Below are 17,368 nucleotides of genomic sequence, written 5' to 3' on the forward strand. Positions count from 1 at the left end.
ACACTGCCTCACAAGATACTATGACATGTTCAACTGGTTAATCGATACACATAACCTACATAAGACACTGTGTTGCTTGTAAGGTAATCCTGTAAACAAAATAAAAAATACGTTTAGCTCATTAATTTTTCAAAGGGAGTTCATTTCAGGTGTTTGTAGTAACATATATGCGATTTTTAATTCTCACTTGACAGGTTTGAGGAGTATGTGTGTGTGTGTGTGTGTGTGTGTGTGTGTGTGTGTGTGTGTGTGTGTGTGTGTGTGTGCTTCGTCAGCTGAGGTAGGAGGAGGGAGGGAAGGGGGGTCGACCTTTTTTACTCCCTCCTTGGTGGAAATATTGTGATTAAGTTCTCTTGTTAGTTTACCCAGACGCACAAACAGTAAACACACATTCATGTACTTGAAGGCATGTGAAGAAAAAACAACAACACACATACACACACACACGTACACGAGAAGACATGTATTCATATAAGCATCCACCTACACACACATATATATATATTGTCCCATAAATGCAATCACACACTTGCATGCCATCACACACACACACACACACACACACACACACACACACACACACACACACACAGGACCAGTTTTTGTGGGCGGCAGCAGCAGGAGTCAGCCCTTGAATGCTCCCCCACTCTAAATAGCAAGAGGTGAACATTCCTTAGAGTGAACCAGTAACTCCCTCACACCACCACCTAGCGCCCAGGTACAGGTAACCAGGACCGGGTGCTGTACCAGGCAGGGAGAGCGAGACACAACATGAACCGGTTGACGTACTAGGTTAGGTTAGGTTAGGTTAGGTTAGGTTAGGTTAGCTTAGGTTAGGTTAGGTTAGGTAAGGTTAGGTAAGGTTAGATTAGATTAGGTTAGGTTAGGTTAGGTTAGGTTAGGTTAGATTAGATTAGGTTAGGTAAGGTTAGGTTAGGTTAGGTTAGGTTAGGTTAGCATATATAATTATATATGCTAACCTAACCTAACCTAACCTAACCTAACCTAACCTAACCTTGGGTGTCTAATCTTCAAGTGATCTTATACATGACCAAAACATTATGTACCACAAATATTAAAAAGTGTTAAGGAAATTCTGACCTAAACTGTACAGTCTAAATGTAACTGTTCGTGATGACTGTACTCTCTCAGGTGATGTAAGAGACAGGTGTGGAGACTTACCTGTATTTTTGCTAGACTGTGTTAAAGCATTGTACTGTATGTATGTATGTATGTATGTATGTATGTATGTATGTATGTATGTATGTATGTATAAGTCTACCTATCTGTATGCCTTATCTTTTTACCAATCTATCTATCTATCTATCTATCTATCTATCTATCTATCTCACCTCCCAGTTAAAATTATATGAGGGAAAAGGGTGTCCATTACAGGTCACTGTTACAAAAGACTAGCCCTTAATTGTGTTCAGCGCCGCGTCCGTCCGTCCGTGTGTGGTGTGTGTGGGAGGCGGACTTCACTCACATCGTCCTCAATATAAAAATAGCCTAACTCGCTCAATTTACATGGGGGGAGGGGGAGGGGAGCCAAAAGGCCAGCAAGGATCGCCTAAAAGCATTTTTGCCATTTCGCTGTGGTTATTTTAATATCTGTTTATATATTTGATTGATTTATTTATTTTATTTATTTATTTATGTTTTGTCATTTTAATTTCCTCGTTATATAATTTAGTCAGTAAGGATTTTTTTTTTTAATCAATGTTTTTTCTTCAGATATGTTCATGATAATGTTTTTTCCTAACACACACACACACACACACACACACAGACACACAGACACACACACACACACACACACATACACACATAAACGGTGCAGAGTGTGGGTACTAGTGTCACGTTACCTGTTTATCTTAGTATCAAGTTTATCAGCTATATGACCATCCTTATCAGTTAACTTACCACCTCAAGTTATCAATTAATTATCTACATGTCAACAACAAAGTGATGTGACCTTTCATTATCACAGCGCAAGATATTAGTGTTATAGCGTGTTTGTCTGTCATCTGTCGTCACCTGTATAGAACTTTAGTATAATAGAGCTGACCATAATTGATATTTTTATACCCCGCACGAGATCAGTGGACTTGGGTTATTTGTACATACGTCTATCTGTCTGTTATTAATATGGAGAAGCTGCTCTTTAACAACCGATAGACTATGACTGACACACAGTTGACGGGAAAAATATAGTAACTGGGTGAGAAATATTTGATTATGGTTTTGACCTTTGTGTGATACTTTGCAAAGGTCAAGACAATGAGAAGTGCCAGGGGGGAGTGCCAAGGGGTGAGACAGGGGGGCAGGGAGAGGGGCAGGAGAGGAGGAGAGGTCAGGGGAGAGTGTCAGGGGAGAGTGCCAGGGGAGAGGCTATGGGGAGGGGCCAGAGAGAGTGCCAGGGGAAGTGACAGGGAGGTGTGGGGTTGTAGCAATGTAGCAATGTAGCAGAGTATAATATAAGGTGATACACCTGATTGATAAGATAAATAACAACACACCCACATACCCACACACACACACCCACACACACTACACACATATACCCCCCCCCCCCACATACACACAATTCCACACACACCCACACTATCCCTCTGACACCTGGATGACACAAGGTTTGTTTATATTTGAAACAGACAGGTGAGTGTTGTACAGGTAAAACGAACAAGTCGAGTAAAGGTCACACCAAATATCACCACCTGGAATAATACAGTCTATAAATGACTGGCTGACGTAGGGAGAACATGAATGACTGGCTGACGTAGGACCCAGAGAGAACATGAACAGACTGGCTGATGGAGAACATGAATGACTGGCTGACGAGAACATGAATGACTAGCTGACGTAGGGAGAAATATGAATGACTGCTGACGTAGGAGAATATGAATGACTGGCTGACGTAGGGAGAAATATGAATGACTGGCTGATGTAGGGAGAACATGAATGACTGGCTGAGGAGAATTCCAGAGAGAGAAGATGAATGACTGAAGTTGACGTAGAACCCAGAGAACATGAATGACTGGCTGACGTAGGACCCAGAGAGAACATGAATGATCAATATCGTAGGACCCAGGAGAGAACATGAATGACTGGCTGACGTAGGACCCAGAGAGAACATGAATGACTGGCTGACGTAGGACCCAGAGAGAAGATGAATGACTGGCTGACGTAGGACCCAGAGAGAACATGAATGACTGGCTGACGTGTGTCTTAGTTTAAACAGGTATAAAAGTGCTTGAAGCCGAAAATCATGAGAGTCATTCGAAGTGTCAGAGATAAGAAGGTTCAGTGTGTGTGTGTGTGTGTGTCATATCAGTTTATGTGTAGCTTTCTCTCAATATCCACCTACATCCCTTTCCTCTCCTCCCTTTATCAACAACTCTCTCTCTCTCTCTCTCTCTCTCTCTCTCTCTCTCTCTCTCTCTCTTCCCTACCATAATCTCCCGACCAATCACCGCCACCTTGCTATCACACTATATCTCCCTGATTCTCGATAGTAACTCCGTCCATCGGTCAACAACACACCTGGATATTGAATGTAATTACTAAAGGTTGAGGATACAAGAATTTTTTTTGTTTTTTTAGTACGAAAGACGAGAGATTGTTTACTTTTTGAGGGGGGGAGGAGGGGCATTAGAAAGAACAATCTCCCCTTTCCTCCCTCTCTTCTTCCACCTCGTCATATACCCCCTCAATTCCCCCATGACATTCCTCTTCTAACATTTGCCACAATACATCAAAAACATCGCCCAAATTCCCACACTACTGAGAGGTGATCCCACAAGGCTGCCTCCCGTCACCTACACCATTCTATACAGCTGGCCTTACTTACACCCACAGGAGACAAGAGCATGGCCGTTTATTATACTCTCACGACGCCACGGGGAACTGTATAGTCTCCAGGAACTTAATCCCATAATACAGTGATCTAGTGGGAAGGGGAAACATCTTGACTTAGTAGTTTTAAAATGGATGGTATTTATGTATTAGTGACATTCGAAAACAAATAACAATTGACGTGCCGATAGAAGGGAATATATTAAAATCCTCTTTTACTTCCATCTTCACTGAGCTTCCCCTTCTTCTTCTCCCCATCTTTCCCTTCCTCTTCCTTCCCCTCCCCATCCTTTCCCTTGCCTTCCCTCCCATCCTTCCCCATCCTTCCATTCCCCCGCCATAGGGTGTTTAGTAGAAGAGGCTGGAACATAAAAATGGGTTTTAAATCATGGTGTGTACCCATGAAGAAGGTAGGTGGCCAGTTTGTTGGTGGTGAAGGTGGCGGCGGCGGCTCCCATAGGCCTGATGACCTGTTAGGGGAAGTGAGAATAAACATCGCTGACCAATAAAAACTTCAGGTCACAAATAGGTTAACGTGGGTGGCACTGTATTCGACTGCCTTCAGTTACTCAACTGTAAAGATAGGAACCAATTCACAACACCCTATTTGGTAGTGGTGGTCTCTTCCTATTTTATTCATCATTTCTATCAACCAATTCTTTCTTCCTCCCTAGTTACCAATTCTTTCTTCCTCCCTAGTTACCAATTCTTTCTTCCTCCCTAGTTACCAATTCTTTCTTCCTCCCTAGTTACTAATTCTTTCTTCCCTTCCAATGTTACTTAAATGAGGAGAGGACACCACTAGACACTTTGCACTACTTCCTCTATCACTGAATCACTGTTTTACTGAGTCACTGTTTCACTAAATCAATGTTTCATTAAGTTAGTGTATCACTGAGTCACTGTTGCATAGAATCACTGTTCCACTGAGTCACTGCTTCACTAATTCACTGTTTCACTAAGTCACTTTATTGCCGAGTCACTGTTTCACTGAGTCACTACATCACGTAATAATGAGTCACTGCATCACCTGGCAATATCTCATTGTCATCACTGCAATATTACCTGGAGTAAACAAGTGGCCACGAACGGTTAAACAAACAAAACAAAATAAAACCTGTAATAAAGAATCCACTTATCACGAATGGTCATGTGAATACCTGGAAACAAAAAATAAATAAATCCGACTTCTTACTAAAAAACCCTCCAATGAAAATTTAATAAATCCGCCTCTTAATAATCCTTAGCAATCACGAACACTTAGAACAATAGTATCCGTTTGTTATTCTCGGACAATTTCTTAACCCAGAGTAAATATTAAATCACGTGACACCAAACAAGATGGCCTCATTACTAAGAGAGGTGAGGGGGGTCTGGAGGGAGAGGGGGGGCTGGAGGAGAGAAAGGGGGGGGCTGGAGAGGGGGTTGGGGGAGGAGGGGGAAGGGGCTGGGGAACAAAATGACATACATTTCCCTCATTGGTCGCTGAATGTTTCGCTTGGTGAGGGTAACCAATAGTTTGCTCGCCACACGCACACACGCGCGCAAGCAAGCAAGCAAGCATGCACGCAATGTCCACTCGCAAGTGAGGGTCCTTGTTGGGTCCTGCTTCCTGGAAAACTTTTAGTAATGGAGGTGAAATTTGTGACTAGATTGTTGGAAAGCCCACAAGGAGCTCTCATTAAGGCCAGCGAGCTCTCGTAAAGCCCACAAGGAGCTCTCATAAAGGCCAGGGAGCTCTAATAAAGTCCAGTCTAGTAAGTAATAGTAATAAGTGTAGATATTAGTTATAAGTGTACATACGATATATAAGTACATCGGTAAAGTAAGGCGCTAAAGACATAATACTGTGTACGCGTGGTGACGTGATGACCTGTAATCAGAGACACACACAAACTTTAAAGTACACACGACACTTCTAATACGTACATGACTAAAAATGTACACAAAATATACTTCAATAGTAACAGGCAAAATTATTCTTAAGTGTACACACGAAACTTGTGAAGTAATATCCGCATGAATTCAAATGTACACGCAAAATCCTTTTAATTACAGGGATCCACACATGATTTTGTAAGTGTACACACAACACTCCTAATGTCAAACGCACATGACTAAAATTGAGCTTACTTAGTGCACGCACATAAATAAATTTGTAAAAGTTTACACACACACACAAACACACACACACACACACACACACACACACACACACACACACACACACACACACACACAAACACACACACACACACACACACACACACACCACACACACAAGTTCATTGATAAAAGCATGCACAAACAAAAAAGTATACAGTAAATTCAAGTAGTTATAATACACAGCAATACACTCACACAAACACGGACAAGCTATGATATACTGAAATACACTCACAGAAGTACAGGAAAGCATTGATGCACGAGACCACAATCACAGAAGCATTACATTACACTCACAGAAGCACGAACAAGCAAGGTCACCGAAACACACCGTCACACACAAGCACAGAGTATGCCAGGCACGGATGAGTTTGTTTTTGGTATCGAAAAAATAATCATAAGGCATTGAGTCGCACTGTGTTATAGACGGTGGCGCAAATCGATTAACATCCAGGTCACCAATTACTGCTGGGTAGACTGAGACAAATGGCGTAAAGAAACTTGCCCATAGTTTCACCCTGCCCTATTTTACACACACACACACACACACACACACACACACACACACATGGCCACAGAAGAGGACAGAGGCAGTAGGGAAGAATACGGAAATGGGGAGGAGAGGAAAGGGAGGGGGAGAGGAAGGGGAGGTGTAGTGGTGAAGGGGAAGGAGAAATGGAGAAAAGAAGAAGAGGTAGACGAGGATGGGGGTAGGGCAGAGGGGAGAGGAGAAAGGGCTGGTAGAAGAGGAATGAAGAAGGGGAGTAGAGGAAATGATGGGAAAAGAAGGGGAGAAGAAATGAGGTAAAGGATGTGAGAGAGAATGGGAAGGAAAGGGAGGTAAGAAGTGAAGAGAGGGTATGGGAGAAAAGGGAAAGGAAAGGGAGGGAACAGAAAGAAATGAGGGGAGGGTAGAAAAAAGGAGGGGAGGAGAGGAAAGGAAGTGACAGGGGAGAGGGAAGAGAAGAAGATAGGGGAGAGGAGGAGAGGGGAATGATGAAGTGAGGTAAGGAAGTGCGGGAGGGGAAGTAAAGGAGGGGGAAGGGGAGAGGAAGAACACAGACTTACACTTCATAACAAAATGACTTAAACATCACAACTGAGCCGTGAATAGACTCGCCTTTGAGGACCTCTCACTTTACCCGCTGCTGCTTGAGTACGTGTTCCTACCTCTCCCTGTGTTCTCCCTCACCCTGCCTGCTGCCTCCCTCTGCCTCTTGTTCCCACTACTACCTGTTCCTCCTACCTCCAGTTCCTCCTACCTCCTGTTCCCCCTACCACCTGTTTCCCCTACTTCTTGTTCCCCTAACCTCTTGTTCACCCTTCCTCCTGTTCCCCCTACCTCCTGTTTCCTCTGTCTCCTGTTTCCCCCTACCTCCTCCCCCTGACTCCCCCTCCCTGTAGGTCAGAGAACACAGCTGTTAGACATCAATGTCCTCAGTGATTTATAAACACAAGTGAACTGAACACAACCAACACTCACACCCTGACGATATGTGGCATATCCTGTGTACCCTTATGTTGTTCAAGGTTACGACACACACTCACTCACCACACACTCTCAAGATACATTCACCACACATCCACAAAACATTCATGACACACCCACCACATACCCATAACACACCCATAACACACTCACACACAGCTACTGCAATCACCACACACCCACCACTCACACACTCACCACACACCCACCACTCACACACTCACCACACACCCACCACTCACACACTCACCACACACCCACCACTCACACACACCCACTAACCACACCACACACTATCTGTCCTCCACCAATACTAAGACGGTAAACTGTGTGTACAACTGTAAACTGATAAGATAAAAAAGTTATCACCTCACCACCAACGACAACACTATAATGAAAGCTAAATCAAGATACATGTGGGTTAGGTTAGGTTAATTTTGTTTGGGGTTAGGTTAGGTTGGGTTAGGTTAGATTACTTTTGTTTGAAGTTAGGTTAGGTTAGGTTAGGTTAGGTTAGGTTAGGTTAAGTTAGGATAGGTTTTACACACACACACACACACCTGACATGACCCCCCTCAAGGTATACAGTCACAGCTCCACACAAAACCTTCATTAGCTGGTTCCCTCAGGTGTGGAGGACCAGCTCAGGTATGAATGGCAACATACCTGGCTTTCTGGCGTGTCTGAGCAGCATTTGTTCACTATGGCACTTATTAAAGTATGACCATTTTGTTACACACACATCGATCCAAATGTCTGTTTATGTCCTGTCGTGATCATCAGACGTTAGTGGCGTGTGTGGTATGTGTTTATGCGTCACGAGCTGAGTGTTTACGTCCCCTCCCCCACCCCCCCACCCCACCTTCTCCTCCCCCAGACTCCTCCTTCGTCTTGGACTCAGATCCTTAATCCCTCAAATACGATTTCAATCCTTCGAGTACAATGCATTTAGCCCAGTGAGTGAGATATTTTCATCCCTTTGGTAATGTAATTAATTGATTTTAAACCCTTGAGTACAATGACTTAATCACCCGAGTACATTGTCATAACCCCATTAGTATGATCTATCCCCTTGGAAGAGGTTAAGTCATCGTACTCAAGAGATTAAAACTTAGTTCCTGAGTAACCTAACCACAAGCTGGGGATGGGAGAATGAACCTTGGACGCCATGTTTACAGCGCTTCACAAGACTAAAACGGCGTCAAAGTTCCTCTGAAATATTTATACCGTAGCTGAACATTTTCTCTCATCCTTACTTACGGGAACAAAAATATCCCCTAACTGTGATTAAACAGATACTTCTAGTTCCGGTCGAGTCTCAGTGTAAATCTGATGCCATTTTACGAGGTGAATTATACGGTTAAATGAGGCAGTGATATGCGGTACTTAGATCAACAACTATGGTAAATATTTAACTTGTGATTTTTATTTATTTTTCAAAGTATTCAGGTGTTGCCCCCCTCCCCCTAGCTCCACCTCAACACGCACCTCCAGCACATCAATGTTATATCGACCTCGTGTTCCTTGTCTTAGTCTTTGTATCACACCTCTCTCTCTCTCTCTCTCTCTCTCACCAGTGCATCATAACCATCACCCCGGCACTGGCACTCCCAAACAACTTTACACTATGACATAACATAACCAATGATACAGTCATACTAAGTAACCTTCACACACACACACACACACACACACACACACACACACACACACACACACACACACACACACCTGACCATGAGTTATATCATCTGTATGAGGAAACGAAATCCATACAACTCCGTCTCCTCAACAACAACAACCCGTTCCAAAAAAAAAAACCTAAAACACCGAAAACAAACAACAATAACAAAAACAATTCATGTAAATACAAAAAAAATGTCATACAAACAAGAAAATCCACACAAGCAAAGTAATAATCCACACAAATAACAAGATAAACCACACACAAAATACCCACACAAATCCGCCTAAAACACGTGAATAACTTACACTCACTCCGGCCTACACACAGCTGGCATTATTGAAGAGGACATGTAGCCAGCTGGAGACGTATCCGGCTGAATCATCATCACTACTCGGTTTAGGTCTTGTCCCATTTTTTAACACTAAAACCTGTAAACAAAATGGTAGTACAGTAATTTATTCTTATATAAAAAGTAATCTATTTTATTCCTAATTGATATATGGGATTTTTTTTCATTTCATACACTAAATTACTTTTAATGAGTTGGTAATAGTTTATTGGATAATATATTAACAATAAATGAAGGTAATTTACATGGGTAAAAAGATAGATTTCTTCTCTCAAGGAAAAAATTAACTTAGGAACAAATATGATCATTTTATTCTAAGGAAAAAATAAAACTTCATTATTTACCGAAGTTTATTCACTCACCGTAAGTTTGGATAGGTCCTCTTCCGGGAAAATGTTGCCCAAGGAAACTTAGCAACGCTCTGGTTACAGGAAAACACGACAACTCTATTTCCAGGAAATTCGGAAAGTCGGCCGCGGTTCATGGCGAAACTGGTGGATTTAATTTGCGACTCCGGGAAAAAGTAACACTTGGTTGTTCGCGGAAAAAAACTCGCATAAAAACTTGTTTCCAGGAAATACCGAGAACTCGTTACTCCGGCAAAATTGTAAACGTGCTTTAAAATAACTCAGTACTTACGGTTGAGAGGAAAATGTTCTGAGGTATTTATCCATAGTATTAAGTAACTCGATATTTTCACTTTATATACTGTAGAGTTAATAAATTTGTTGTGGTATTTACCTTTAGCGAAAACAAAAATATAATTACTAAAAAAAAAAAATTATATGACCTCGATGATTCACTCCGACCCATCAATAGCGGCACTCCAGAGGTTGTGGGAGGAGGAGGGGGGAGGGGAGGGTAGTGCCACCGCTTGATACTTGTACAGTGCCTCTACAGTGATGGGTCGGGCGAAATGTTTACCTGCTTGTAAGATCCATTAAGCGCTTCATTATGGGTTGAGGTGAAACGCCAGGCGCTAATGACTGATTGCCCGGAGTGCCAGGAGTGCCATTACGAGTCTTGGGACCATAGACACCTGACCTGGCACTAGACACACTCAGACTTGACTTTGACCACCAATGTCTTCCCTTGGGCTGTTTCATGAGACATACTGTGGTCCACTCTTGTACTCTTTAAGACACAAGAGTCACCCTCCCGAGTTCAACGTTCTCTTCAGCCATACTTGCATAGCCAGATTCTCCCAACACTACTGATAATATCTCAACACACACACATGGCTTATAAAACCCTCTAGTCATATTTATAATCAAACTCCTAAAACAAGACTGATAATATCTCCCCCCCCCCCTCTCCCCCATCCCGCAAACACACACCTAACTTATAAAACACCTAAGCCATGTTTGTAGTCCGCCATCGTCGTGTCGGCTGAAAACAAAGACACGGACATACATTCTTCTCAGAGCCACACCCACACAAGTCCTAACAGAGCCTTCAGTTTATGACCTGTGAATAATAATCAACACGAGTAGAGGACTTACCTGATGACGGTGAGGGGGGGAGGGGGCAGCCAGCTAGTCCAGGTATGGTGCCGCAACTCTTACCTGGGGAGAAAAAGAAACAAGTGTATGAGACGGGAGACATTTTTAGCTACAGGGAGTGTGACTGTTTAATGGTGGGTCTGATTCATAGCAGTAATGTTGTCTATGAATACTAAGACTATCAGTATACATAAGACAGACTATGAATACTAAGACTATCAGTATACATAAGACAGACTATGTATACTAAGACTATCAGTATACATAAGACAGACTATGAATACTAAGACTATCAGTATACATAAGACAGACTATGAATACTAAGACTATCAGTATACATAAGACAGACTATGTATACTAAGACTATCAGTATACATAAGACAGACTATGAATACTAAGACTATCAGTATACATAAGACAGACTATGAATACTAAGACTATCAGTATACATAAGACAGACTATGAATACTAAGTCTATCAGTATACATAAGACAGACTATGAATACTAAGACTATCAGTATACATAAGAAAGACTATGAATACTAAGACTATCAGTATACATAAGACAGACTATGTATACTAAGACTATCAGTATACATAAGACAGACTATGAATACTAAGACTATCAGTATACATAAGACAGACTATGTATACTAAGACTATCAGTATACATAAGACAGACTATGAATACTACAGCGACCTCCAAACCTTATTCACTGTACTATCACATATTCATACACAAATACAGGAATGTATGTTTATTCAGAACTTGTAGGTAATGTAACAAGACTGTACCGGGAATACAGATGACATCATGGTACAGGCCAACGCCCTCCTTCTTAACGATACACTCGCTGTAATACTGTGTACATGACAAGGTTACAATCAGGTTTCAGGTACAGCTGTATCCGTATGTAGGTTATGGCAACTCCTTCAAGGAATATTACTGTAACTAACTGTATTAAACAACTGTAACTGTAGTAAACACCTGTACCTATCCTTAACAACTGTAACTGTACTTAGCACCTGTAACTACCAAACAACTGTAATAGTACTAAACACCTGTAACTATCCTTAACACCTGTAACTCCAAAACACCTGTAACTACTAAACACCTGTAATTTATGGTAATACAGCTTAATAAAACAAACCTATTTCTAATTCTAGGTAGCCGAGTGTTTTCCAAGTCCACCACCAGATGGCAGCAAGTGGGATAAAGGGTAGGGGGGAGGGGGGTGGGGAGGTGGGGGAGGGGGGACTTCCGGGATGATAGTGATACAGAAGAGTTATTATCACCCCCCTCACCCTTCCCCCCAACGTCCACCTTTACAAACTATAATTACACAGAAAATTTACCTGTAGTTACCGAATCCCCGTAATCTAGGACAGGTGATCAGTTTACACCTGAAAGTAATTAATCTTGTCACGTATATATGAAATAAATTGTATCGTGTGTTGTACCTTCATTACCTTATAGATGATGGTTAATTATGTACTTCTATTTCTACCTGTTTAATGTCATCGTCGTCAGGAACAAGGTAACAAGGCTGGTTAACTTAATTGGATGTGTTAGGCGGCACAACCTAACCTAACCCAACCCAACCCAACCTAACCCAACCCAACCTAATTAATAACTCACTTGAAAAATACTGTTTGTTTTATTATTTTAATTGTAACTTTTTTCCCTGTGATTTTTTTTTCTTCGCTAAAATTGTGACTTTCTTTTTCTGTGACGTTATTTCCTGTGACTTTATTTCCGTTCACCGAAAATACATCCATCAGAAGGGTCAGATTGGGCGTGTTTTGGGGATGATCATGTACAACCAGATATAAAAAGTGTAAAATAACCCCAAAAAATGTAAATATATATAAAAAAAAGTGTCAAATTAAGGCGTAAAACGTAAATTGTAAAACTAAAAAAAAATATATTAAAAAAAGTGCAAAAAATAGGATTAATCACAAAAAAAAGATAAAATCGTCATGCAAGTTTATTTTCCTTAATTTATGGAGGAAGTGGACGAGTACGAGGAAGGACACACACACACACACACACACACACACACACACACACACACACATCTCTCATACATCCTCACACGACCTTCACATACCCTAAAACCCCCCCGCCCCCACACACACCCTAACACACCCTCACACACCCTAGACCACGACACATCACCTCTATCTGACTTGTTACGACCAAAGCTCATTACCCAGTGAGATAAGAGCCTCGAGAGATACTGAGGCAGGAGAGTGAGAGAGGGGGGACGAGAGAGAGGGAGGGGGAGAGAGGGGAGAGAAGGAAAAGGGAGAGGAGACAGGGAGAAGGGAGGGGAAGGGAGAGAAGGGAGACAGGGAGAAGGGAGGGAGAGAAGGGAGAGGGAGGGGAAAAGGAGAGAGAGGGGGAAGAGAGGGTGGTTAGTACGAGATAAACTATACCTCGTTAGTTAAGACGTAAATAGAGGCTCGCGTCGTTGATATATTTATGATTGAAAACACACGAAAAATATTAGATCACCTGAAGATTAGACACCCAACTTATTTCACCTATTGATATTATATACATCTAACGCTACCTTGGGGTTAGGTTAGGTTTTATTTTGGTTTGGTTAAGTTAGGCTAGGTTTTATTAGGTTAGGTTAGGTTTTATTTGGGTTGGTTAAGTTTATTTCAAATGAGGGTTAGGTTAGGTTAAGTTAGGTTAGGTTATGTTATGGTAGGTTAGGTTAAATTAGATTGTGTTGTGTTGTGTTGTGTTGTGTTGTGTTGTGTTAGCATTGAGGCGGTTCATGTTCAGGTGAAATAATTTGGGTGTCTGATCTTGAGGTGACCCGAGATGGTTAATAGACCGGGAGAGAACAGCTTCAACTTCTTCCCCAAACGAGACACCTCCTGACCTTAGGTGAACCACGTGACCCTCAGTGACCCCCCTGACAAGTAACCTTTAGTGACCCTATGTTAAGTGACCAAGTGATCTTCGGTGACCCCATGAAGTGACCATCAATGACCCCCATGCCAAGTTATTTACCTTCAGTGACCCCATTTCAAGTGACCTAGAATGACCCCCATGCCAAGTTAGTGACCTCCAGTGACCCCAAGACAAGTGACCTTCAATGACCCTATGCCAAGTTAGTGACCTCCAGTGTCCCCATGACAAGTGACCTTCTATGATAATTGCATGACCCCTGGTTGGTTGACCCCGTAACTAGTCCCTGTCACTCTGCGTTGACTGGCCTCGAAGCTTAACGCGAACCCTTATGCCTGACCTTCTCAGTGACACACCATGAAGAAATAAAAACACAATATGGCGTTATTAAGCTGCCATTACAGTCATTACAACACATTACATAACTGTCGAGTTATTGCTGACCGGAACACATACACACACATTACAACACCCTGGGCTGTAACGGACCAAAACAGCACAAAGTACAGAGTCCCAGTCAAAGCTTGGGTCGGATAGCCAGTCAAGGCCCAGTGGTCAGGGAGGTACAGTCACGCCCTCACACACACCCACAAGGCGGCGGGTCGTAAGGCCAAACCCACCAAAAATATCAGATTTAAATTCCAAGCCAGTGATCACGTCGGGGGGGAAGGGGGAGTAAAGGGGTTGGGGAAAGGGGGAGAAGTGTAATGTTGGGGAGAAGGGTGCAGAGGGCTGTAGGGGGAGAGGGGTGTAGAGGCAGTAGGGGGAGAGGGGTGTAGGGAGGGTGTAGGGAAGAGAGAGGTAAGAAGGAGAGAGGTGTAGAAGAGAACTGTGATGGGGAAGAGAACTGGGGGAGGGTGTAGTGGGAGTGTGTGTAAAGGGACGGCGAGTGTAAGGGTAAATATGGATGTAAATGGGGAAGGGTGAAGAGGGAAGGGCTGTGGAGGGGAGAGGGTGAAGGGGGAAGTTGACGTCAGCGATAAACCAGCTCGTGTATCGTGTTAAGAATAGAATACAGGGAATTACTCTAACAATAACAGTGTTAGTGATAACAACAACAACAATAATAATAATAATATCAACGCCCACCCTTACTAACCCAAACCTATCCTAACCAAACCTAAAACCTAACCGATCCCAACCAACCCTAACTAAAACCTAACCGATCCCAACCAACCCTAACTAAAACCTAACCAATCCCAACCAACCCTAACCAAAACCTAACCGATCCCAACCAACCCTAAACCAAAACCTAACCGATCCCAACCAACCCTAACCAAAACCTAACCGATCCCACCGGCCTAAGCAAAGCCTAACTGATCCCAACCAGCCTAGCAAAGCCTAACCGATCCCAGCAAGCTAGCCAAGAGCCTAGCCGATCCCAGCCAGCCTAACCAAAACCTAGCAAGTCCCAACCAACCCTAGCAAAACCTAACCGATCTGACCAACTAGCCAAAGCCTAACCAAGTCCCAACTAACCCCTGGCAAAACCTAACCTTGATCCCCAACCAACCTAAGCAAAACCCTAACCGATCCCAACCAACCCTAACCAAAACCTAACCGATCCCAACCAACCCTAACCAAAACCTAACCGATCCCAACCAACCCTAACCAAAACCTAACCGATCCCAACCAACCCTAACCAAAACCTAACCAATCCCAACCAACCCTAACCAAAACCTAACGTAAACCTCGCTTTTCTTGACCTAACCAATCAATATTTCCTAGAGTGTATGTGTGTGTGTGTGTGTGTGTGTGTGTGTGTGTGTGTGTGTGTGGTGGGGGGGGGATTAACTCATCTCATTCTTTAAGCAGTTACGTAATCACTTCTCTGCCTTCACAAACAACTCTGCTCCTAACCTAACTGGACGCGTTTGACAATATTTAGTATCAACGTAAAGGCAGCGTGTTCAAGGGGTTAAGTCATCGTTCTCAAGGGGTTAAGTCATCATTCTCAAGGGGTTAAGTCATCGTACTCAAGGGGTTAAGTCATCATTCTCAAGGGGTTAAGTCATCATTCTCAAGGGATTAAGTCATCAGTCTCAAGTGGTTAAATCATCGTACTCAAGGGGTTAAGTCATCGTACTCAAAGGGTTAAAGGCACTGTATAGTATAGGTATTAAAGATTAGGAATATAACATCATTTTACTCAGATTTTTACAGGTAAGACAAACACATTGATTTTAAGAAAGGAAACACACACACACACACACACACACACACACACACACACACACACACACACACACACACACACACACACACACACACACACACACACACACAAAGAACAACAAAAATAACACACCAGACTACACAAGTGACTTAATAAGGCCTACAGGTATACAGGTCTACAGGTAAGAAGAATTAACATTAGCTCGTGGACAGAGGGAGGTGGTTCGTACGTGAGAGTCGGCATGAACGAACCCCCGAGACTTTAGTATGCACAGTGACTTGACATGAAGCACCGAGACACTGTGAATCAATGCGGTGGTAGAAGTTCAGTAGTGGTTTTGCTTATTGGTTATCAATGGGAAGTTTGAGGATAATGAGCGAGTTTATTCAGTTGTTTTCACCCCTACCTGTCACTTTCTACAGACAGAGACAGACAGACAGACAGACAGACAGATAGACAGATAGATAGATAGATAGATAGATAGATAGATAGATAGATAGATAGATAGATAGATAGATAGATAGATAGATAGATAGATAGATAGATAGATAGATAGCCCTCTTTCCTTGTCCCTTCAAATTACACTAAAAGTTATTTAATATCAATTACTACTGCATGTGCTTAACAGATATGGGGGCGTGGTGAAGGCGTGGTCGAGGCGTGGTGGAGAGGTGGTGTAGGTGTGTGGGAAGGTGCAGGGAAGGCGTGGTGGTGTAATGCAGGCGTGGCGGAGGGGTGGGGAAGGCGTGGTGGCGTGCGGAAGGCGTGGTGGAGGGGTGGGAAAGGGGTGGAGGGGTGGGGAAGGCGTGGTGGCGTGGTGGAGGCGTGGTGGAAGGCGTGGTGGAGGCGTAGTGAAGGCGTGGTGGAAGGCGTGGTGGAAGGCGTGGTGAAGGCGCTGATCATGCTCCGGCCTACGACCATCACCACAACACACGCCTACACACACCCACGACCTCTCCTTGGTAACTTGATACACGCCCAGTTGATTAAATTGAAAATGTTAAAATTTGAGGATATTAACACTTACTGCTGTGGTCTATTTGATTATAAATCAGTTAATCACTTCAAAAATAATTATTTCCTGTTCTGGAATAATCAGAGATACAGCTTATGACACAGACCTACTAAGCCACCCAGAGCTATTAAGCCACCCAGACCTACTAAGAACACCCAGACCTACTAAGAACACCCAGACCTACTAAGCCACCCAGACCTACT

This window comes from Homarus americanus, unplaced genomic scaffold, assembly GCF_018991925.1.
Source record: "Homarus americanus isolate GMGI-L3 unplaced genomic scaffold, GMGI_Hamer_2.0 scaffold36734, whole genome shotgun sequence".
Taxonomy (NCBI): Eukaryota; Metazoa; Arthropoda; class Malacostraca; order Decapoda; family Nephropidae; genus Homarus; species Homarus americanus.